The sequence below is a fragment of the Tenrec ecaudatus genome (genome assembly GCF_050624435.1).
Source record: "Tenrec ecaudatus isolate mTenEca1 chromosome 2 unlocalized genomic scaffold, mTenEca1.hap1 SUPER_2_unloc_11, whole genome shotgun sequence".
Lineage (NCBI taxonomy): Eukaryota > Metazoa > Chordata > Mammalia > Afrosoricida > Tenrecidae > Tenrec > Tenrec ecaudatus.
Genome location: NW_027457571.1, coordinates 707,055 through 732,845, shown reverse-complemented (window position 1 = coordinate 732,845; position 25,791 = coordinate 707,055).

The following is a 25,791-nucleotide window of genomic DNA, read 5'->3' as shown; positions in this document are numbered from 1 at the left end:
GCATTTACATATTTCCATCAATTCTTGTATCATTTTTTGTTGGCTAAATCTTTTAGTATAACTTGAACTTCTTCCTTCAGTACCTTTAGTTCTTGATGAGGCGCTACCTTTTGAAATTGTTGAATATCAACTGGCTCTTTGTGGTATAGGCACTCATATTCTTTCTATCTTCTTTTGATGCTTCCTGCATTATTCAATATTTTGCCTGTAGCAACTCAGCCGCACAATATCTAATGCCAGTAAGTTCACTCGTTTCTCACTCACTGACACCAAGTGGATGCTAACTTATAGAGACACTGTAGGACAAAGAACTTTCCCTATGGTTTTCTGAGACTGAAACTCTTCAAAGGACTAGAAACCTTCATCTTTCTTTTTTGAGGACAGCTGGTGGTTTCCAAAAGCCTACCTTTTTTTTTTATTTGCCAGTGGGATCTAGATGGGGTCTAAGAAACAGTTGTGTGAATGACAGGAAGAGATTAAGAGGCAGACAAAAGTTTTAGGATGCTCACCTCCTCCATGGTATCAGGAACCAGGCAGGTCTGAGTAGGAGAGAGAGTGTAAATGCATTCTTATACCAATTTATATAGTCTTGGGCATGCAAGCCACCCTAACTACAGGTAACTACATACATAACACAGGAGCTTAACCATAGAGATCTCTGAACTCAGAGGGGGAGTAACCTAACTTGTGAGCAGAGAGTATCTGTTTCCTGACCTGGGAGAACACTAGCAACATGTCTGCTCCTATAAATAAAGCTGCCAGCAGATAGCAATCATGTAAGAGCTAACTTTAGGGTAGCACTATTAGGGGAGGATATTGTGGGGATGATTTTTAATTATGAGACTGTTACTAGGACTCATCTCCAATTCATAAATATGAAGGCCGCCTTCCACCCAGAACCCTGGTCTTCCTGGCTTTTTAGTTATGAGAATAACTTCTCCATCCTCAGTTTCCCACCTTTCCAACTTTTATTTTATATAAAATTCAAAAGAGCCACCAAGGCTACATAATGTTTTTTTCATACTTCCTAGATTTCTATAGAAACAGCATGTCATCGCAAGGACAACAATTATGACTTTAAACAAGACAGTAAGGCTAGAACCTAAGCTATGCAAAATGCTATGAACCCAGGCACGTGGGTCAAGCCTCTCTAAGCCATCTACCAGTTGTTTATTTCAGAGTTAGGGGATGACCTTATCCCATTCTTAAATGTATAGGAAATTTCCTTTTTTAGCTGATTAGCATCGAAATAAAAGTTTCCTTAAACCCCTGCAAATGATTTCTAATTAAGCCAAATCATGTAAGGTTACATTATATGGATAAAGAGTAACACAAAAATCAGTAATATTCCAATCACATTTCAGTATCAATGATGCTGCAAATCCATGATTTGATCTAGCCACTACAGAATTTGTTGCAGCTTAGCCATTTTTCCTTCCAGTCTATCATCTACCTTTGCCTGAGTGGTCCAGAGTTGGTGTGAATCCGTCTGCCACTTTTGTACACAATGTTTATTTTGATCAAGTCAACACTCCTAATACTACTGCAGCAGTGGTGCCAATAGTTATAATTTCAATAACGGTTGCAATAATCATTCCCAACAATTGATGAGGTATTTTTAACATCTCCAACATGAACTGCAACATGAAGGAAATGTCCGGACTGCCTTGACATTGGCAGTTCATCTGCATTGAGACCCACACCCTTTAAGATGAGCACACTGTCTTTAAACAGAGCATGGTTAATGCAAGTATACAGTCTACAGTCAGAACAGGTGGCACTCGAAGCAATTTCATTTATCAAGATGTTGCCAACAGCAAATACATAGAGCAGCTTTACATTGGAAAGTATATTCTGTGTCTGGTTTTTTAAATAAGTATACGTGGAATCAGGTTGACTGGTACCTGTAAAGCTTCCTGTATATCCTGTGAAGGGTTTAGTGGAAAGAAGTATTCTCCATAGGTCCCACTGTTCATGTCCTGTTTCAGGTTTCTATAATCAGGGTAGAAGAGGTGCAAGACCTCCCTCATTCCATGCCACCAGTTGTGGCCCAGTGGTAGCAATACCATCCGAGGTTTTGTGCCATTTGCAAGTACTGACATAGTCACATGACGTAAATTTGGATGATTCAGAGCAATTGGTTAGAAATTTTCCATTGGACCCCAGTCAATGATAGTAGCAGTATCATTTCTTAATACTTTTCCATGTGGACCCGCGAACTTGAGTCATTTGAGTCTATTGGATTAGAAATGCCAGTAGCTTATGATCTTATAGGTTTCTATGTCTCTTATCATATTCTGTAAATGCTTCTCCCACTACCATGTAGAACCATGATCAGTGTTGTTAAATATTAGCCAGTTATTCCAACCTTTTGATTTAATGGCTAAACAGCTCGAGCTGGCACCCATCACAAAGGAAACACCTCAAAGCCAAAGGTAAAATTAAACCCCCCTACTTTCTTCCTCAGGGTACTTGGCTATCCCATTTCCCCAAGTCCCTGGAATCCATACAGAATTATTTACACATATGATAGGGCTTGTTTGGGTCGACTCTACAGGAGAGAATGGGGAACATAAATCCAATAAGCATGGTTAGCACCTACACCACTGGTGACAGATATGACTGCAACCATTAATAGAAACATACTTTCAGGGGTTATATGTCTGCCAGTATTTGCTAGTATTGTCTGTGCTTGGCGTTTCATCAGCTTAACTGGGAGCGGAGGACAAGGGTGACAGGGGGTTGGCGGGTGGAGGCTGATAGTTGGTGAGTGCCTAGCACCTTTTTCTTCACAGCAGGGTCTCTTTATTATGTGTAGGACTGCCATCTCCTTGATTGGAATGGATTGGGTCAAAAGGGCTAGGTAGATTCTTTCCCTTATCTTCCTGGACAGGCTATCAAAAGAGATAGCATCTTGGGTCTTAAAGGTGTGAAGGTAAACAAGTGCCCATCTAGTTCAGAAGCAACAAAGCCAATATGGAAGAAGAACACCAGCCTACGTGATCATGAGGTGCCAAAGGGATCAGTTATCAGGCATCAAAGAACAAAAAATCCTATCATTGTGTGCTCACCTCCCTGATATGTTCGCTGAAGACAAATGGGTGCATAAGCAAATGTGGCAAAGGAAGCTGTTGGTTCCCGGCTATCAAAAAATATATTGTCTGGGGTCTTACAGGCTTGAAGGTAAACAAGTGGCCATCTAGCTCAGAAGCAACAAAGCCCACATGGAAGAAGCACACCAGCCTGTAAAATCACGAAGTGTCAAAGGGATCAGGTATCGGGCATCATCAGAACAAAAAAATCTTACCATAGTGAATGAGGGATGGGCGGTGCGGAGTGGAGGCCCAAAGCCCATTTGTAGGTCACTGGACATCCCCTACAAAAGGGTCTCAGATAGGAGATGAGCCAGTCAAGGTGTGATTTAGCAATGATGAAACATACAACTTTCCTCTAGTTCCTAAATACTTCCTCCCCACCCACTGTCATGATCCCAATTCTACCTTACAAATCTGGCTAGACCAGCGGATGCACACTGGTACCGATTGGAACTAGAAACACAGGGAATCCAGGACAGATAATACCTTCAGGACCTGTGGTGAGAGTGGTGGTACTGGGAGAGTGGAAGAAGAGTGGGTTGGAAAGGGGTAACTGATTACAAGGGTCTACATGTGACCTCCTCCCTGTTGAATGGACAACAGAAAAGTGGGTAAAAGGAGACATCAGAAAGTGCAAGAAATAACAAAATAATAACATAAATTATCAAGGGTTCATGAGGGAAAGGGAGTGGGGAGAGAGGGGGGAAATGAGGAGCTGATGCCAGAGGCTTAAATGGAGAGCAAATGTTTTGAGAATGACAAGGGCAATGATTGTACAAATGTGCTTTACACAATTGATATATATATATATATATATATGGATTGTGATAAGAGTTGTATGAGCTCCTAATGAAATGATTTTAAAAATTCCAAACATCAATTGTATCAAACATATTTGTCCATCTGTTGCCATCATCATTTCTAAAACATTTTATACTTCAGCCCTTAGTATCAGCTCCTCTCTCCGCCCACTCCCTCATCTTTGACCTTTGTGAATCCTTCATCAATTATATCATTATTATTTAGCATGTTACACTGTCCTTTGTCTCCTGTCTGTTATTTGTCCCCCTTCGGGTTTAGGGGTTGTATATCCAACCTTCTGATGGTTTCCACCCTTTCTCTCCATTTCCCTTTCCTAGCCATCCCCCCTATCCTCATGATATTGCTACTCCCACTACTGGTCCCGAGGGGGTTATCATTCCTGAATTCTATTTGTCGAGAGTTCTTATCTGTGTTCTCCAGTCTAGCAAGATTTTTAAGGTAGAACTGGGTCATGGTATTGGGGGGTGGGGGTGGGGAGCATTCAGGAGCTAGAGGAATGATGTGTGTTCTGTATGTGTTATACTGCACCTTGGCTGAATCATCCTGTCCTTATAACACTTTTGTTGGGTGGGGGGGGGGGATAATCCATTGGCTACATTTGGGTTTTGGGTCTCCACTGCAAACCCCTTTGTTCACATCAATATATGTAACTTGCTCTTAATCATGGAGTAGCTAAGATAAATGGAAGGAATGTCAAAGGATTGAACAGAAAATTTCAAGGGGCCTATTAGGAAAATAAAGTAAAATACTAGAGTCACTGTGCCAAACAGAACTAGTAAAATTCAACCATTTCCAGAGGTAGTATATAAGCAAGAACCAAGGTAATGAATAAAAGTTCAAGGTGCACTAAAAGCATTAGCCCTAAACAATTCCAGGAATTTATAGAATATCAATTGGAATGTTCCACTGGCTGATGAAGTACTGGAAGCCCTCCCTTGTCTGTGCTAGGAATTTTGGAATACAACTACTTGACCAACTGATTAGAAGAGATTCATATTCGTATCTATTCCAAAGGTAGGTGAACCAACATAATGCTAAAATTATAAAAACAACATCATTAATACCACAGACAAGTAAAGCTTGGCAGAAGATCATCCAACAATGGTGGCAGTAGTACATGGATAGGAAGTTGCAAGATTTAAAAGAGGATGTAGAATGATGTATATTGCTGATGTCAGAGGACCTTGACTGAAAGTAGAGAATACCAGAAATATATTTACTTGTGTCTTATTGACTACACTAATGAATTTAACTCTGTAGATCATAACAAATTATGGACAACTTTGAGAAGGAGAATCCCTGAACACCTAATTGTGATCACAGTAAACCTGTATATTGTGCAAACAGATCAAGGGAAAACTGCAAGGTTTAAAATCAGGAAAGGTGTGTGTCAGGGTTGCACCCACTCATCATCTTTATTCAATCTGAATGCTGAGCAAATAATCAAAGAAGATGCATTATATGAAGAAGAATGGGGCATCAGGATTGGAGGAGGACTTATTAGCAACCTGCAATACACAAATGACCCAACCTTGATTGTTAAGTAAAGAGGACTGGAAGCACTTGCTAATTAATGAAGGTCAAAGATGGAAGCTTATTCTATGGATTACTGCTAAATTTAAAGAAAACAAAAATCCTCACAACTAGACTAGTAGGAAATATCAAGACAAAGGGGGAAAAGATTGAAATTGTCAAGGATTTCATCTTTCTTGATTCCAAAGCTGATGAAAGCAAGTGAATATATAAAAAAATACATTGAACTAGGTAAATCTTCTGCACAGATTCTTTAAAGTCTTGGAAAGCAAGGATGCTACTTTGAGGACTAAATTGTGCTTCACCCAAGCCATGATATATTCAACTGCCTCCTATGCATGTGAAAGATTGCCTTTGAATAAGGAAGAGCAAAGGAAAATCTTTGCATTTGAATTATGGTGAAGAATATGGAAAGTAATGTGAGCTACCAGAAGAACATACAGATCTATCTTGGAGTTACAGGCAGAATGCTTCTTGGAGGCCATGTTGTGAGACTTTGTCTCACCTACTTTGGACATATCAGGAGACCAGTCCCTGGCAAAAGACAACATGCTTGGTAATATTGTGTAGCAATGAAAAAGATGAATACCGTCAACAAGATGAATGGACAGAGTGGTTGAATAATAGACTCCAACATACCAACAATTATGAGGATGGCACAGGACATGGCAGGATTTCATTCTGTTGTACATGGGTAGCTACGAGTCAGAATGTACTCAATAACACCTAACAACAATGGCAACAACATTCATGAACATGGGATATTCTTCCATTTATGTAGCGCTTTTTTTGTTTTCTAATTATAGGATTCTGTAGTTTTCTTTGTACAATTTTTTGTGTCTTTTGTCAGGTTTTTCCTAAGTATTTTATCAATCGGATGACTATTGTAAAAGGTTTATTTAATTTTAATAATATTATTTATTAATATACATATATTTAAATCATTTTATTGGTGCTCATACAACTCTTATCACAATCCATACATATGTCAATTGTGTAAAGCACACTTGTACATCCGTTGCCCTCATCATTCTCAAAATTCGCCTTCCGCTTCGGTTCCTGGAATCAGCTCCTCATTTTCCTTTTTCCCTCCCCCTCCCTCGCTGTTCCCCTCTCCCTCATGAACCCTTAAAATTTTATAAATTATTATTTTATCGTATCTTATACTACACGGTGTCTTCCTTCACCCACTTTTCTGATCCCCACCCCCCAAAGAGGAGGTAATATGTAGATCCCTGTGATTGGTTCTCCCTTTCTACCACCACTTCCCTCCCAGTATTGCCACTCTCACCCTTGGTCCTGAGGGGTTCATCTGCCCTAGATTACTGGTGTTTCCAGATCCTATCTGTACCGCTGTACATCCTCTGGTCTAATCAGGTGTGCAAGGTAGAATTGGGTTCATGGTAGTTGGGGGGAGGAAGCGTTTAAGAACCAGAGGAAGGTTGTGAGTTTCATTATTGCTACACTGAGCCCTGAGTGGCTCATATTCTCCCCACTATCCCTCTGCAAGGGATGTCCAGTTGTCTACAGATGGGCATTAGGTCCCCATCATGCGCTCCCTGATGATATGATTTCCCCACCCCCTCCTTTGGTTCTTGAAACCTGGTCCCCGTGGCCCTTCATGATCACGCATGTTGGTGTGCTGCTTCCATGTGGGCTTTGTTGCTTCTGGGCTACATGGCCGCTTGTTTACTTTCAAGCTTTTAAGTTCTGAGAAGCTATATCTCTCGATAACCAGGCACCATCATCACTCTTCACCACACTTACTTATGCACACGTTCGTCTTCAGCGTTTATGTGGGGAAGGTGATCACACAATCATTGATTTTGTTCTTTGGTGTCTGCTACCTGATCCCTTCAATACCTCATGTTCACATAGGCTTATGTGCTTCTTCTGTGTGGGCTTTGTTGCTTCTGAGCTAGATGGCAGTTTGCCTGCTTTAAAACCTTTAAGACCCCAGACACTATATCTTTTGATAGCCAGGTACCATCAGCTTTCTTCACCATGTTTGCTTATGCACATGTCTGTCTTCAGCTATCATGTCAGGAAGGTGGGTATCATGAAATGACCGTTTAGCTGAGCAAGGTACTCTTGTATTGAGGGAATGCACGTAAGGAGGCCCAATGTTTACCTGATACCCTATTATTAAACCTATATCTATTCCCCCATAATTATAAATATTTTATATGTATTTTATATGTAAATATTTATATATACATGTCTATATTTATGCTTTTATATATGCCATTTGCCTCCTACTCCTTTCCTCTAGTTCCTTACACGATCCTCCTGTCCTACTACCATGTTCAGCCTTCATTCTGGTTTCAGTAATTCCTCTCACTTACCTTGCCCTTGGTCACTCCCAACCAGTCCTCCCATTCCCTGCTTCCACTGGGTTTGAACCACTCATTGTTCCCTTGTCCCTGGGTTGGCCAACACCTCCTCACTTCCCCTACCTCCCATACTCTCATGTTCCTCTGGGACCGTTGGTGCCATTATTTTCTTCTCACATAGCTTATCCAGCCTATCTTATCTAGGTGGACCTGCAGATAGAGTAATATGTGCATAAAAATGCAAATGGCTTTGACAGCACCAAAGTGGCATATAAGAACATGGCATTGACAGCAGGAACACTGATAAGCTAACAAACAAAAAAGTCACTGACATACAAAATTTAAAAGAAGAGATAAAAAGGAAAAAAAAAACAAAACAAAAAGACAGCAAAAAAACAAACAAAAAACCAACCAAAACACCTGTTAGTAGTTTGAGGTGTGTTTGTTGACCTTTAGGAGTGTTTTCCAGATGAGTCTGATGGGGTGCCACGTCATGTCCCCAAAGTTCATCCTTTACACTTCATTGGGACCTCCTTGCTCTGCTTCCCCTGCCACTCCATTGCATGCCCCCAGTATTTTGCCTCAGTGTGGTTGGGTCAGCTCAGTCGCATATCCCCCCTCTGTGTCTCAGGTGCTGCCCCATGTAAGGCCATGGATCAGTGCAGGATGTCGCATCTTGCCATGGGGCCTGCTGTGTGGTCCTGTCTGTACAATGGGCCCTTCGAGCTGGGCTATCGTCCTCTGAGCTTGGTGGACCCAGGTGTGCTCTGCTCCCTTCTTCCTCCTACCTTTGATTCAGCTTCCTTCTGGGTGTGGTGTTGTAGGTCAGTTTCTTTCCCACACCAGACAATCACTTTTCATTTTTTGTTGTACTCTTTTCGATGGTGGGAATTGGGCTAATTCTGGTTGGGGCCGGCATATGGTCCAGTCTCTTTGTAGATTCCTCCGCCCGTTACATTGCTCTCCTGGTTTGGCGTGTCATGGTGGGGCCCACATGCATGTTACAGTTCTGTGGGGACACAACCAATACTCTCCTCCTGGGTGGGTTAGGGCCCTGTTCCCCCCGTGCCATCCACTCGGTTTCTCCCCACCCCACTTCTCCCTCCAGCTGCTCCCCCTTCTCCTTCTTTATGTTGGGCTCTCATTTACCTCGTTAGGTGTGGACTGCCCTCCCTCCAACTATCCATGCTTCCACCAGTTTATTGCGAGATAGGTGTTTATTCTTCTATACCTGGCATGCTGATTGTACTTACCTCAGGGGACTCATGTTACACCTGTCCTTCTGAGTTTGGCTTACCTCGTTTAACATGATTCCTTCCAGCTCTTCTCATGAAATGACGTGTTTCATATGATCATCCATGCTTTTCAGTGTTACATAGTACTCTATTGTATGTATGTATGCACCAGAATTTACTAATCCACTCATCTATCGATGGAAACATAGGCTCTTTCCAAGTCTTTCTTATTGTGAATTGTGCCGCAATAAACATTGGAGCACAGATGACTGGTCGTGTTTATGCCCAGTGAAGGGATGGCTGGGTCAAAAGGTAGATCAATTTCCATTTTCTTTAAGTATTGCCAGATTGCTTTCCACAGTGGCTGTACAAATCTACACGACCACAAGCAGTGGAGGAGGGTTCCTACTTTACCACAGCCCCTCCAACACTTGTTGCTCTCTGATTTGCTGATTTGGGAGAACATCAGGTGTGTTAGGTGGTATCTCATGGTTGTTTTGATTTGCATTTCTCTTATGGCTTATGAACTGGAACACTTTCTCATATGCTTATTGGCCATATGGATCTCTTCCCCAGTGAAAGTCCTTTTCAGTTCTTTTGCCAACTTCCTTAGGGATTAATTGTTTTCCTCTTTTTGAAGGTCATGTTGGTGTTGTGGATTTTAGTAATGAGCCCTTTGTGCAATGTGTCCTTACTAAAAATCTTTTCCCAGTCTGTGGGTTGTCTTGTCACCCACTTGGTGAAGTCTTTCTAGGTGCACAGGTGCTTTATTCTTAATAAATTCTATTTGTTGATTTACAGCTCACCTGTGTGTTTACCCTTCACTATTGCAGTGAGCCTTTCCCTGGGCCAGTGCTCTGAGATTAGTCCCAATTCCCTCCTTGATGGTCCTGATGCTTTGGGTTCAAGTTCTAGGTATGTGATCCACTTTGAGTTTATTCTTGTGCATGGGGTGAGGTAAACGTCTTTTTTCATCTTTCTACATGTGGATATCCATTGTTTCCAGCACCACTTGTTAAAAAGGGCACCAAGTTCCCATTTGATGGTTTTGGGACCCTTGTCAAAGATCAGTTATCTATATGCTGATGGTTTTATTCTTGGGCTTTCTATTATTTTCCAATGGTCTGAGTGTCTGTCGTGTGCCAGTAACAAGCTGATTTGACCATTGTAGCTGTGTAATAGGCATAAAAATTGGGCAAGGCGGGTCCTCCAACTGTGTCCTTCTTGAGGAGTTCTCTGCTAATTCTGGTTTCTTCCCTCTCCGTGTGAAATTGGTGGTCAGTTTTTCCAATTCTTTGAAGAAGGTTGATGGTATTTGAATTGGTATAGCATTGAACTTGTAAAGCGCTTTAGGTAGGACAGTCATCTTTACTATGTTGAGCCTTCAAATCCATGAGCAGGGGATGTTCTTCCATTTGTGGAAGTCGCTTTTGGTTTCCTATTGTAGGGTTTTATAATTTTCCTTGTATAGGTCTTCACTATTTTTTGTTAAATATATTCCTAAGTATTTCAGTTTGTTCTATCTACTGTGAAGGATATTTCCTTCTTTATCCTCTCTTCCATGGTCCGATGTGTATAGAAAACCAACCGACTTCTGTTTATTGATCTTGTATCCTGCTACTCTTCCATATCCTTCTATGACTGTAAGTACTTCAGCTGTGGAGATTTGGGGGTTTTCAATGTACAGGACCATGTCGCCTGCAAATAGTCAATGTTTCACCTCCTCCTCTCCCTTTGGATCCCTTTGATGTCCTTCTGCTGCCTTATGTTGTTAGCCAGAACTTCCAAAACGATATTGAATGGAAGTGGGAACAGGGGCATCCTTGTCTTGTACCCTTTTTCAGTGGATTTTTTTTTGTCTTTTCTCCATTGACTATGATGTTGGCCATTGGTCTTTCATACATAGGTTGTATCAGCTTGAGGAACTTACCTTCCAATCCTATCTTCATGAGTTTCTTGATTAGGAATGGGCGTTGTATATTATCAAATGCTTTTTCTGCATCTATAGATATTATCATAAGGTTTTTCTTCTTTTTCTTCTCAAAGTGATTTATAATAATGTTGAATTTTCAAATATTAAACCATCCCTGAATCCCTGGGATGAATCCTACCTGGTCATGGTTGATGATATGTTTTATATACTTCTGTATTCTACTGGCCAATACTTGTTAAATATTTTTGTATCTGCGATCATTAGAGATCTTGTCTGTAATTTTCTATACCTGTGGCGTCTTTACCCTGTTTGGGTATCAAAGTAATGCTGGCTTCGTAAAATGATTTTGGGACTTTGCCATCCTTTTCTATGTTATGGAATACTTTGTGGAGGATACCTGCCAACTATTCCCTGAATGCTTACTAGAATTCTGCTGTGAAACCATCTGACTCTGGGGCTTTTTTGTTGGTAAGTTTATGATGACCCTCTCTATTTCTTATTTCGCTGGGGGTTTGTTGAGTTTCTTGACCTCTGTCTGAAATAATCTAGGGAAAGACTGTTTTTCCAAATATTTAGCCATATCATCCAGGTTTCTGAATTCATTAGAATACAGACCTTCATAATACTTTGTGCTTATCCTTTGCATCTCATTGGTGTCTGTTGTTATTGGCACTTGATCATCCCTCATCCTGGCTATTGATGTTTGCTCCTTTCCATCCTTGGAAAGCTTTGCTAGAGAACTGTCAATTTTGTTAATTCTTTCGTAGAACCAGGTTTTAGTTGCATTTATCTTTTGCATTGTTCTCTTGTCTTCCCAGTGGCTTAACTCCGCCCTGATTTTTATTATTTCTTTTCTCTTGCTATTGGAGGGGTTGGTCTGTTGACTTTGTTCTAGTTGTTGGAGGTTTTGTGTTAACATATCTGCCATATGCCTTTCTACTTTTTCCATATATGCATTTTCAGAGTCACATACGTTTTGAAACATTGTATTCTTGTACTTGTTAGTTTCTAGAAACTTCCTAATATCCTCTCTGATCTAGGCCCATACCCATTCATGTCACAGGAGATCGTTGTTCATTCTTTGATTGGTTGCCCTTACTTTTCTGGACATCCTCTTGTTAATCTCCAGCTTTATGGCATGGTGATCTGAGAAAGATGTCTGGATAATATCTATATGCTTGAATTTACTCAGTTTGGACTTGTGTCCAAGCATGTGGTCTATTCTTAAAAAAAAGATCCATGTGGTTTGAAAAGAATGTGAAACCCTTTGTGTTTGGATGGAAAGCTCTATAGATGTCTTTCAGGCCCTGTTGCTTAATTACATTCTTTAGCTATATGGCATCTTTGCTGAGCTTCTTTCCCAGTAATCTGTCTTTCTCTGATAGGGGAGTGTTAAAATCACCTACTATGATTGTTGAGTCCGTGATTTTTCTTTTTCATCTTTTTAGTAGTTTGATGAATTTCACCGCACAATTATTAGGAGCGTAAATATTCAATATGCTAAGTGCTTCTTTGTTTACTGAACCTTTGAGCATTACGTACTGTCCCTCTTTGTCTCTATTTATGGTTCCGATCTTGAGGTCCATTTTGTTGGAGATTAAGATAACCACCCCTGCCTTTTTGGAGTAACAATTCAATTGGTAAACTTTTTGCCAATCCTTTGTTCTTAGCATATTCTTGTCTCTCTGCTTAAGATATGTCTCTTTCAGGCAACAGAGTGATTGATTATGTTTTTTGAGACAGTCCTCAAGCCTTGTTCTTTTAATGTATGAATTGAATCCATTGGGTCAGTTCTTATCACTATCTGTGGATTCATAATTATCATACCCTGTTTTGTGCCTTTACCTACCTCCCTTCATATCAGTGTGCTGTGTTTGAGTGGAGAGTTTCTATCTTGTCCTCTTTTCCATCTGAGACCTGTTGTCCTGGTAATTGTGGCTGGCATGTTGACTTCTAGATGGAGATGGGTTATATGGTGGTCTCTTGTTTGTTCTTGGTGGAGGTTTATCCTCTGGGCATAGTGAGTCCTCCAGTATCTTCTGCAGGCTCGGGTGTCTTGCAACATATTCTTTGAGTCTTTCCTTGTCCTGGAAGACCCTTATCTCACCATTTATCTTAATTGATAACTTGGCAGGGTACAGGATTCTGGGGGAGGCATTTTTTTTCTTTCAGCATTTGGAAGCTGTTGCTCCATTCTCTCCTCTTCCTGGTATCTGCTGATAGGTCTGAGCATATTCTTAGCTGCGCTCCTTTGTATGTGACTGTCCTCTTGTCTCTTGCTGCTTGTTAAATTTTCTCTTCTTCCTCTAAGTTAGATATTTTTACTATTATATGTCTTTCCGTGTTGTTCTTGGAATTTATTCTAGCTGGCGCCCTTTCTGCTTCCTGTATGAGTGCCTGGTTCTCCTTTGTTAGGGTAGGAAAGTTTTCTTCCAGAAAGTCCTTTGCTATCTTGGCTGTCAACTTGTGTGTTTTGTTGTCCTCCGGTAGGCCAATTATTTGAATATTATTCCTCTTCATTGCATCTGTCATTGTTCTTAGGCTATCCTCTGTTTCTTAGTTTTCCTATCTGACCGTCTTTCTCACTTGAGTAGGTCTGTTTGAATGTCCTTGAGATCACTGATAAGATTATCTGGCTCCTCAAACCTAGTAATAAATTCTGTGACATGTGTGCCTTCTGCTTCCTACCCTGATAGCTCCTTGCAGTTCCCTTTGTTGGGTGGATTTAATCCCCTCTTGTGAACTTCATCCTCTCTATTGTAGACTTCCCCTCCTCTATCATTGCATCCTTATTCTGGGTTGCTTCCATCAGCTCCTGTATTACTGAGAGCAGACTTCTGAAGATTTCCTTCTGTGGTTGATCTGTATCTGTTTCTTCTATGAGAAATGTTATCTCTGCTACTATGTTTCGTCTCTCTGGTTGTTTTTTTTTGGTAGGGAGTAATGTGGTCTGTTGATTTTTTCTCGACCCTTTCATAGGTCCCATGCTTCTGGGAGGCCAGGGGAACTTTATCTGTGTTACTGCTAAGGATTATTTCAGGTGACTGCCTATTACCTACTATAAGGATGGGTCAGACTGCTGTGTAGGCAGAGTTCCCAGAAGCTTTGTGACCCGTAGTGGTGAGATGTTTCATCAACTGGAGTGTGGGCTGGAGCCTCAGTGAGTGCCCCCAGGTTGCTTTGATTTGGTTTGTAAGGGTACCCTTAGTAAGAAAAAAGAAGAATTTAAAAATAATTTTAAACAAAATTTTGGGAGGAAAAAGAAAAAGATGGAGAGCGCGGAAGAAGGAGAAGCTATAACAGAGGAGAGAAAAGAAGTGATAATGGAACTGGAAGGAGAAGAAAAATGAAATAGAAGGAAACCTATAGAAAGGGGGCAAAAGAGAAGTACTAGCAATAATGAAAAAGGAAGAAGAAAGAAGAGTCAAAAGACAACAAAGAAAGTAAAGAGAAAAACTAGCATGAGATAAAAGATATATATGTATATATATGTATATATATATACATATATATATATTTAAAATTTCCCCTTTTTCCCTCCAAGTTCTAATGATGCCTAATAGAAACTGGAGTTGTACTAGGCCTTGCTGCCACTGGACGTGGTGGTGATCTGGGCTCTGGAGCCGGCCTATGTGTGTGTGTGGGGGGGGATGCTCTTCAGATCAGCAAGCCCTCCAAGTTTCCTGCAGTCCTGTAGAGTTGAGCCTGTAGGCCGAGGCTACACAGGTGGGAACAGGCCCCCGGGGCAGGCCTCTGGCACCAGCTGGAAAATGCTGGGGCTGCAAGGGGTGCTGAGAGAGGCATAGGCCACAGTGCCTGCCTCCTATGCCCGCTGGGAAGGGCTGGGGCAGGCTTAGATGCTGGCGCTGGGCACTCCGCAGTGCACCCCAGCAGTGGGAACTGGGTGGGGCGCAAAGACGGCTCCGGCCGGGACGGGAAAGCCATCTCCTAGGCTTCCTAGCAGGCTGGGACTTTTATCTCATTAGCTGCCGGCCCTGTGAGTGGCGCAGGCTCTGCAGCAATGAGGTCTGAGCCGGATTGCACAGCAGCAGCTCTGGCGGGAAACAGCGGTTAATGGCGCTTGTCCTCTGCCTTGGAAGAAATGTGTCACGGCAGGCTCAGAGCTTGGAGTCGCCTGCACTGGAATGCCCACAGTGCACCAGGTAGGGCAATGCCGCTCCAGCAGGGGTGCAAAGCTCCATTGCTCATGCTCCCAGTAGGCAGGACCACTCACTGTTGCACCCTGGGCTGTCTGTGTTGGAAGGGGCACCCGCGACAGGCAGGTCTAGTGCTCCAGGCTCCAGGCATAGGTCTCCGTGGCGGTGCAGGCCAGCCTGAAGTGGCTCAGGTGGCGGAAATATAGTGTCGGGGGTTGAAGCAGGATGGGGCTCTGGCTGCAGGCCGAACCGGCGGGAAGTGCTCAGCACAGGTTCCTGGGCCGGGAGTGGAGCAGGTGCTAAGCTGACGGGGGTGGGTGGCCAGGCAAACGGGGTGCCGGTGGAGTGGTCCCAGGCAGGAATGGGAGTGGTTGGTCCCCGGTGGGTCTAACTCAGGAAGCCCCCGGTGTCTGCAGGTCAGTTACCCAGGCCTTGGATGAATGGAGGGAGGGACGCGGGCCCAAGGGTAGATCGCTGCCACATGGGGAGAGGGGAATCATGGGAAAGGGAAGCTTCTCTCTTAGTGGGGTCCCACAAGTGGGCCACTGCTGTAGGGGGTCCCGCACCACTGCACTTGTCTCAGCAGGGCAGGCATGCGAATCTGGGCTTGGGGTCCCGGTCTGGGGATGGTGTGGGGCTATAGCTATTTGCTGCGGCGATGGCAGCAGCCTAGTGACAAGAGATGCCCCATGAATCAGGTCCTGTATCTCAGAGCCCTCTGCTCAGAACAAAAGCGTGGGGGTGGGGTTGGGGTGCTGTCCCAGGGGGATATTTCACTCACTAGACACCTACCACTCAGCTACCTGGACACCAAACCCACTTTGCTCTAAAGAACTCTCAGACTATGCGAGTCCCCTGGTCCATCATCTTCCCTGCATTCTTAATAATAATAAATGGTTTTCTTTATTCCATTTTCAGAGCTCTATTTGTTGATATTCAGAAATCCAATTGATTTTGGCTTATATTAATCTATTTTGCCAGTTTACTAGATTGTTAGTACAACCTTTATGTAATCTTTTGGGATATATATATACATACACACACACATATGATCTGCAAATAGGGAATTTTGCCTCGTCTTTGACTAATTGCATTCCCTGGTCATTTTGTCATCCAAACAGTTCTAAGCCTAAGACTTCCAGCATGATGTTGCAATAGGGACCATCTTTGTCTGATTCCCGTTTTCTGAGAAAATGCTTCTGATTTCCATCCTTTCAGCTTGATGTTGGCCATTGACGTTTAGAATATGGCTTTTATTTATGTTGCAGATTTTTCCTTCTATTCCTATTTTGCTGAGTGGTTTTAAATCAGAAATGGGTGATGGATATTGTCAAATGCTTTTTCTGCAACCTCTAATTAGATCATGTGGTTTTATTTTAAGTGGTAGGTTGCAATGAGTTTTTCAAATATTGAACAAGCCTTGGATTCCTGGTCTGAATTCCACTTTATCACGATGAACCTATTTTTTGATATTGTTGGATTCTAATGGTAAGAATTTTGTTGAGAATTTTTGCATCTTTGTTCACAAAGTATTGCTTCATAGTTTTCTGTCATTGCTTGCTTGTAGTATTCAGGCTATACTTACTTTATAGAATGAGTTGCTGTTCCTTTTTATATTCTGGAATAGTCTTTGTAGAATTGGTAACAGCTATTCCTTGAATACTTGATGGAAATCCCATGGAAGCTATCTTGTCCTGGCATTAATTTTTGAATCTTTCTTCATGACCTTCTATAATTCTCCTTTTTTGATGGCTCTGCTCATATTTTCTACATCCAAGTGCTTTCATTTATGTTGTTACCCTGTTCTGGATATTGGAAGTCTTGGGTTAAGTTATTCATTTTGGTTTCTCCTTTCTTGCTATCTGCATTAATTGCTATAAATTGTCCTCTGATAACTGATATTACTGTGTATCAAAAGCTTTGTTATGATGGTATTGTTCTGACTTGTGTCAAAAAATTCCTGAATTCCATCCCTTATTTGATTTGTTACCCAGTGAGTTTTTAAGTAGTATGTTATTCAGTCTCTATAAGCTTGTATTTTTATTCCTGTTCTTTCTATTATTGATTTTCAGTTTTATAGAATTGTGATCAAATGGATTGTAAGATCTCAATGTTTTAAAATTTGTTGACACTTGCTTTGTGGCCGTACATGAGTTGTATTCTGGGTATGCCCCAATGTGTTAGAGAAGAGAGTATACTGTTATTGGGTTGAGAGCTCTATATAAGTCTAGGAGATTGAACTGGTTGATTGTGTTGTTTAGCTATTCTGATTCTTTATTAAGTTTCTTTCCTGATTATCTATCTTTTAGTATGGTATGTTGTAGTTTCCAATTATATATCTTTGCTATGTTTTCAAATTTTTGAGAATTGTATTAATGAATTTTGAGAGCCTTTCATTAGATACACATATTATTATAAAGGTTATATATTCCTGATGTATTTTTCCTTTATCCATTATGTAGTGCCCATTCTTGTCTTTTATTGTTATTCACCTTTAAATATGTTTTCTACTCTTACCTTGTTATGGCTGCTATTGGCTGAGTAGATTTTTTTTCTCCTAGCTTTGGATTCTTACTCTATTTTTGTTACTCCGTTTAAGTTTTGTCTGTTATAGGCAGAATTAAGAAGGATCTGTTTTTATAATCCATTCTGCTCCTCTCAGTCTTTTCATTGCTGCATTTAATCCATTACATTAGTGTCACTATTGATATATTTGTATTTTTTGCTGTGATTTTGGTGCATTTGGTTTCATTTACTTTTTTGTGGTTTTATTTGTGCCTTTGTTCCCCTCTATTCTGTGTTATTTTGAGTACCACTTTAATTATATTACTTTATGGGTGGTGGTTTCTGTGAAATGCTCACAGGGTTGTCCTCTTTGTTATTAGTTATCTAGCTAATATTTTTTGTAAAAAGTTCTTTGTTTTCATTCATTTCTATGTCTTGGAATATATTTCTTCCTCATGATTTTTCTGTGTATAGGTTTCTTGGGTGACGGGTTTTTGGTTGCTGTTATTTGTTTTGTTGTTATTGCTCAGAATTCTTATGTCACTCCATGTCATCTTGCCCACATAGTTTGTGCTGAAAAGTCTTAGCTTAGTCTTATTGGTGTATCTTTTGTTTTTTGTTTGTTTGTTTGTTTATAGCTTCCCTCGGGATTCTCTCCTTTCCCTTGAAATTGGGAGTGTGACTATTACATATCATGCTATTTTTCCTTGGGGGTCTATCTTATTTGGTGTTCTCTCGCCTTCTTGAACAGTTATTTTGTTCTCCTTTGAGATGTTATGGAAAGCAAAAGACAAGGAGTAAAAGAGGGGCAAGAAATTTGCATTATAGAGAAGAAGAGAAAACAGAGACAAAAAACAGGGAGTGGTTTGCTTGTGGGTGTTGTAACTCTGTTGCTATGGCAACAAGAGTGTATTCCTCTCTACAAGGAGGAAAATGGGAAAAGAAAGTATGTTCAAAACCAAAAGCCTATCTGTTTTTGCCTGGGAGAAATGCATATTCTCAGGATGGTGGGATCTTACTAGAAAAGGAAGTGAGAGGCTACTAGTATAAAAAATCATAGAAGTATAAATACTAAATAAATAAAGTTGTGTTAGGTCATGTTGACTAGGGAAATAAATCCAGTGACACTCATATATTTATAAGAGTTTCATATCAAGAAGTAATTATATATAAAGAAATCATCCAAGCCCATTTCAACTCAAATCCATAAGGCTAATACTGGTCCATAAGTTCCTCTTAAGACTCTCTTAGCCACATGCAGTGCTGCAGAATTCAGGAAGATCACAGGTCACTGGGTATACAGTTGTGGGGATTCAAGGTATGTGGAAACATGGCAGTGCACTGGCAACTCTGAGTGGCCAACAGGGTCCCAGAAAGCAGGAGGCAGAGTCGCAGAGTGAGTAGGGGGTTCCCAGTATCCTTTTTATGAGAAGGCCACACATTGAACTATGTAACACAAAGCTATGATCTGATATACAGTTTGACTCCATCCTTTGCCAGAAGTACCCAGTTCACATAAAATCATCTAACTATTACGAGTACAACTACCAGTAAGAAACAAAATTGCCCTGTGGGCCAGGATTTCTGCTCCTTTGGTTGTATTGTATGGGCCTGTGTGCACATGGGGGAATGGCACTAGAGAAGGAGACAGAAAACAAGGAGAAAGAATAAAATGGCAAAAAAGTGTAGTTAGCTACTGAGAATAACTGCGCCAAGATACTAACGAGGTCTGCTATCCAAGGAGGTCCCCCAGAAGAAGCGAGGTAAGAGGTTTGGTTAGCTGATTTGCTTCAGCGTCCAGGATAAATCGACTATTCAAGAGAAGAGTAGGCCTCACAGAAACACTTCCTGCCACTTCTGATCAATGGTAAATGGGAGTCTGTCAACATGCATTGCTACTCTGCAAATTTAGGAAACATTTGTCTACATAGCTTTTAAGTTGATATTTTTTTACGCAGGAAATCAATGATTGGCCAAGGTTATCTGTTGGAATATTTTTATATGCCTGAATTAAAATGCAATACCCAAATGAATTTCTACAACACTTCTCTCTTTTCAATAAAGCTCTGCCAAATGAGGGGACATATTAATTAATTTGCTTGCTTCTTTTAAATTGTATTTATTTAATTTTACGATATGGTTTTGCTTCTATTTCTTTTTAAAAACAGTTCTATAGGCACATAATCTACATATGAATTTCAGTAGTTTAATTACATAAAAAAATTACCACAATAAATTCTAGAACATTTTCTTCTTTCTTGTACTCATTGTAATTAACAAAAACAACACCCTGAAACAACTGTAAAATTTGACAAAAGGAGATCAAATGGTAATATGTTATATTTTAGCTTGACTAAATATACAATAATCCACTTTAAAATGCTCTCTGTCTGATAATAAAGTTATTCAAGTCCCTCAACAATATTCAGAACAGATTATTAGAAGCTTGATTTATGCATATACCCTGAAAATGGATTTTGTGCTCCCACTGTCATCCATAGAATTTTGCAAACTAGGTGATCTTAATTCAAGCTCTGATCCCTCCTTCATGTTTGGATTATATTATTTAAAAACTTTAGATAACACAGGATTTAGATCACACATGTTTCTTCCATGTGGACTTAGTTGATGCCTCATTTAGATGACTGCTTAGATGCCTTTAAGACCTCAGACATTTTTCTTTCTGATAGCCCAGTATAATCTAGTTTCTTCACCACACTTTGCTATAGTATCCATAACTTCACGAAGGTGAGCATCAAACAGGGCCATGTCATAAAAACAAATTATTCTTAGATTGGGGCTAGGATTAAATTTGAGGGAACAAATTCATATATATATATCACTTGAGATACATCATTGTAATTTTATGTTAGAGAATATTATCAACCATCTCCCTGTGGCTTCTTCTCACCAGAGCTACCAGTGAGTTTGAGGCAAAGCTCAGTTCACTTAGAGGGGTTTCGCATCAAATCCTTCTGGTGGGGCCTCTGAAGGATGTTGTGTACCTGCTTCTTGAGCTACATGTGAACAACTGCACAAGCTACAAAGCACCCTATATCAAGACATAATGAAGTGGCATGAACTTTGGGGATATCTTGGTACATGTTATCTGAAGAAAATCTAACACTAGGCAGAATATTCAAGTGATTTTCAAGCAAGAACAAACCAAACCAATAATTTTGCCCATTATATGAGCAGAAACATAAGCCTGGGTTATCTACAAAATAAGGGTACTAGATTATGGTTTCATAGCCGAGCATGGTCCAAAAAGTTTACTTTATTTTCTAATTATTAATTATTCAAATTATTTTATACTCTCTAGGTCATAGCTAGAATGATTGCAAGATGAATGACCTGAGTTAGAAGTGAGATATGACTAGTGTAGGAACTTCACTGTAGATAGAAACATTCAAGCTATAGGGTATAATGCTGGAATGAGTTGGAATTCTGAACAGGAAGAGAATGAAGGCTCAAAAGTCTGTCCTATAAGAATGTTTGACGAGGTGTTGTGCTGAGCTAACCAGTTACCCAATACAATATGTCTTTTTATCTCTTGAATGCTGCTGCCATTAACTTTGATTGTGGAAACAAATAAGAGAAAATCATTGACAACTTCAGTCTTTTCTCAATTTACCATGATGTACCTACTGGTCCATGTGAGGATCTGGGGTTTCTTTACATTGAGTTCTAATCCATACTGAAGGCTATAGCCTGTGATCTTCAGTAAAGGCTTCAAGTCCTCACTTTCACCAAGAAAAATGTGTCATCTATATAGCATAGGTTGTTATTGAGCCTTCCTCTAATCTTGATGCTGAACTCTTCATCATATAATCCATATGCTATGATTATTTACTCCACAAAACTTGCTACCATTCATGAAATATAAACATTTAATTAAACACTTATCATCATTACTACTACCAGAATCACCCTTATTATTGCCATTACATATTTCATTTATTAAAAACTATTACTTCAAGAAGGTCATTGGTAATGTAGAGAGAAAACATGCAGCTGCAAAAGACTTATATATTTAAAGAATCCAGAATAAACTTAATATGCATAGCCTTTTCTTTAAACCATTAACTTCAACAAATGAGTCACAAAGAATCTATGTAAAAATAGCAGATGAAACTCAGAGAGTTATAGAACAATGGCCTGTGAAAGATGTCTGTGGCCTAATCCCCCGAAAATTTAATTATAATCCTTAAACCAAACTTTTTCACTGCCATTGGAGTCAATGCTAACTTATTTCAATCTCCTGTGGGTTTCTGAGACTGTAACTGTTTATGAGAGTAGAAAACCCAGTCTTTCTCCAGAGGAGATGCTGCTAGTTTCAAACTGCCAACCAAGTGGAACACATCTCAACATATAACCACACCACGAGGGTTCCTATAGTCCTTAAAAGAAGAAGAAAGAGGTAAGAAAAGAAGAATGCAGAAAAAAGAAGAAATTAAATAGTAAAACAGTACATTTGACACTATTGTTAGAAAAGCAATATAGATGGTATGTTAGGCTGGGTTGACTAGAGAAACAAATTCATAGACACTCATATGTGTACAAGAAAAACCTTCATTTATAGAGTAATTGTATATTAAGAAAACACACCAGCCAAGTCCAGATCAAGTCCACAAGTCTGGGATTAGCCCATATGTCTGATAACCAGTCTTTAAATTCCTTTTCAGGCTCATGCAACAATGCAATGATGCTGAATGCAGGAAGATCACAGGCCAGTGGGTGGAAAGCCTTCTGGATCCAGTGTCAGTAAAGCATCTCAGTGCTAGTGTGGTTCCTCCAGTTTCAGGGCTCTGGTTCCATCAGCTCAGCTCCATATGGCTTGTCAACAGGAATGTGTAGCAGAGAGAGTGTGGCTGGCCTCCAGTGAGCTAATTATCTCTGTCATGCTTCCATATGATGTCATCAAGCTGTGGCCTGATTAACAGGCTAGACTCCATTCCCTCCTCAAGTAGACAGATTACATAACTGCCACAAATGGAGAAAGGTGGGGAGGGGTAACCATGGAAGGAATTACTGGTACAGATAGAAGTGAAGAACAGAGAAGGCATATTTCCTTTATCAATATATTTTTAAAAAGAAGGAATTCTCTACACAGAGAAGCAAGGATTGTACTGAGAAGTGAATGCAAAATACAGCCATGTGGGGCCTGGGCGTGCACAACATCTGTAAAAGGAAATTATAAAGTAAATGTATGCCAATAGCAGAAGGTCAGCCATCAGCAGTATAAAAATCTGATTTTCCATCCAGCTGGGCTCTCAGGTTAACTGGATGCCCATTTGCACAATCTTGTTGGACATAATCCTTAAATAAACTAATTCACTCCATATGAAATGTATGCCTATCTCTTGTTGGAACACTTTCTTGCGAGCATGACAAAAACCAAGAAATGAGCAACCTGAAGCCTCCGGTCCTTTCTTGTAACACGCCATATCTATAGTTACATTACATGTAAATAATCTCAATCTCTAACTAGATGGAAGATATTGTTAAACCAAGTTAGTAAAAAAATAATATATCTGTAATACATTGGTGAGCAGTCAAAGCAAAATTGGAGATAGTACAATGACAAACGATTTCGAGAAGCATCACTTCATTAATATAGATAACTATTACATTAGTTTAATTTTTAAAATGCATACACAGTGGTGGAGATTGGAGGGAAGAGTATTTGAGGGATGATGTGGGGATAAAACTATACCATCCAGTTGAGAAAATTACATAAACTTCTTGATGTTTTCTCTAATGTAACCTTTATAAGGTTAGAATTGACTTCAAGTTACCTTTAAATACTTAATGAAATTTATAATTAAATAAATTGTGAATTATATATACTTTCTTTGAAACATTCATAATTTCAACTAACAGTACCAAGTGAAGAAATAGTTGCCATAATTTTTTACTATTTGCTAAATTTAGTGTTTTTAATAGAAGCATAATTAACATTATGCCATACTCTGTCTTATTTGACGGTCAATGGAAACTTTTTCCCCCTAAAGACTTCAAATATGAAACCTGAGGCTAAAGAGATTAAATATATCATTCACATATTGGTAATGTAGTTTAAATAATGTTTTATATTCATTTTATATTTCCATTACACTTTCAAATTGTAATGGAAAATAATTCTCCCAAAAAAACTAATAAAAATTTCAGGAACTTTTCAGTTTTCCTTATTTTAATTAGCTAAGCATTGTAGATTTTCTTTTCTTGTTATTACTTTTTAGACTAAAAAGTACTCATCTCTTCAATCTACCAGGTATTTAAATTTTAAAGTAATTGATTTGTGGAAGACTGTAGTTTGAGTCAGAATTGACTCAATGGTAGTTAGTTAGCAGCTTATATTAGGAATTCTACCTTATTTTGAATCTTGGCACACATTCACACACCATTTGAATTCATTTTGACTATTAAACAGCAAGATGGTGGCTTAATCCTTAACCACAGTGGGTTTGAAAGAAGATTGCAACTCCAGACAGCCTAGGAAAGAGCAGTCCTCCCCTCAGAGAATGTGTCTAGGATGTCCTTAATCATTTACAGATCACCTAGAAGTTGAGATACCAGGCTGAAAGGTCATGAATTATACCCCAACCATCAAATATCCAGGTGGTTACAGAGCCTCAGAACTAATCATTAAACTTTTCTAATCTACAATTGTGTATTTATCCCAATTATCATCTGCCCCCCATTTTGGTAGTCTCACCTCTGACACTGATGAATTGATTTGTGGCCAATCATGATTTTGGGATTCTTTCCTTTGTTTCCTGTCATCTACAACTAGCCACACCCTGGACCCTAGAGGCCCATCAAATAAAACATGGAGTTGCCAACCACCAACCACTGCACAGGAGAAATATCAGCTTGTTTACTTCTGGAAAGATTTACAATCTCAGAAACTCTAAGTAGCAGTTCTACTCTGTCCTATAGGGTTACTATGTGTAGAATTGACTGCCTGGCAGTGAGTATGTATATTCTTATTAAGCATATGAACCATACGTTGGACAGGGGGAGATATGACAAAATAATAATTTATAAATTATCAAAGGTTCATGAGGGAGGGGAGAGCGAGGAGGAAGGAGAAAAAATAAGGACCTGATGGCACAGCTTATTTAGGGTTAGGGTTAGGGGTTAGGTTTTCCGATTAGGGTTAGATTTAGGCTTAGGGTTATGGTTGGGTGTTAGTTTTAGGGTTAGAACTAAGGTTAGGGTTAGGTTTAGGGTTATACCTAGGTTTAGGGTTAGGGTTAGTGTTAGGGTTAGGTTTAGGGTTAGACCAAGAGTTTAGGTTAGACCTAGGGTTAGGGTTAGGGTTAGGGTTAGGGTTAGGGTTAGGGTGAGGGTGAGGGTTGGGGTTAATGTTAGGCTTAGGGGTAGGTTTAGGGTTAGGGTTAGACCTAGGGTTAAGTTTAGGATTATGATTACACGTAGGGTTAGGGTTAGAGTTAAACCTAGGATTAGTGTTAGTGTTAGAACTAGGGTTAGGGTTAGGGTTAGGTTAGGGTTAGGCTTAGGGTTAGGGTTAGACCTAGGGTTAGGGTTATGGTTATGGTTAGGGTTAGTCCTAGGCTTGGGGTTAGGGTTAGGGTTAGACCTAGGGTTAGGGTTAGGGTAAGTGTTAGGGTTGGGTTAGACCTATGGTTAGGGTTAGGGTTAGATTTAGCCTTAGGCTTAGGGTTAGGCTTACGGTTTGGGTTAGGTTTAGGGTTTGACCTAGGGGTAGGGTTAGGGTGAGGATTGGGTTAGGGTTAGGTTTAGCATTAAGATTAGGGTTAGGGTTAGACCTAGGGTTTGGTTTAGGGATAGGGTTAGGGTTAGGGTTAGGGTTAGAACTAGGGATAGGATTAGGGTTGGGGTTACAGTTAAGTTTAGACCTAGGGTTAGGGTTAGTGTTAGGGTTAAGGTTGGTTTAAACCTAGGGTTAGGGTTAGACATAGGGTTCGTGTTAGGGTTAGTGTTAGGGTGAGGGTGAGGGTGAGGAATAGGGTTAGGGTTATGGGTAGGGTGAGGATTAGGGTTAGGGTAGACCTAGTGATAGGGTTAGGATTACTGTTCGGTTTACGGTTAGTGTTAGGGTTAAACCTAGGATTAGGGTTAGGGTTAGACCTAGGGTTAAGGTTAGGGTTAGACCTAGGGTTAAGATTAGGGTTAGTGTTAGGTTTAGGG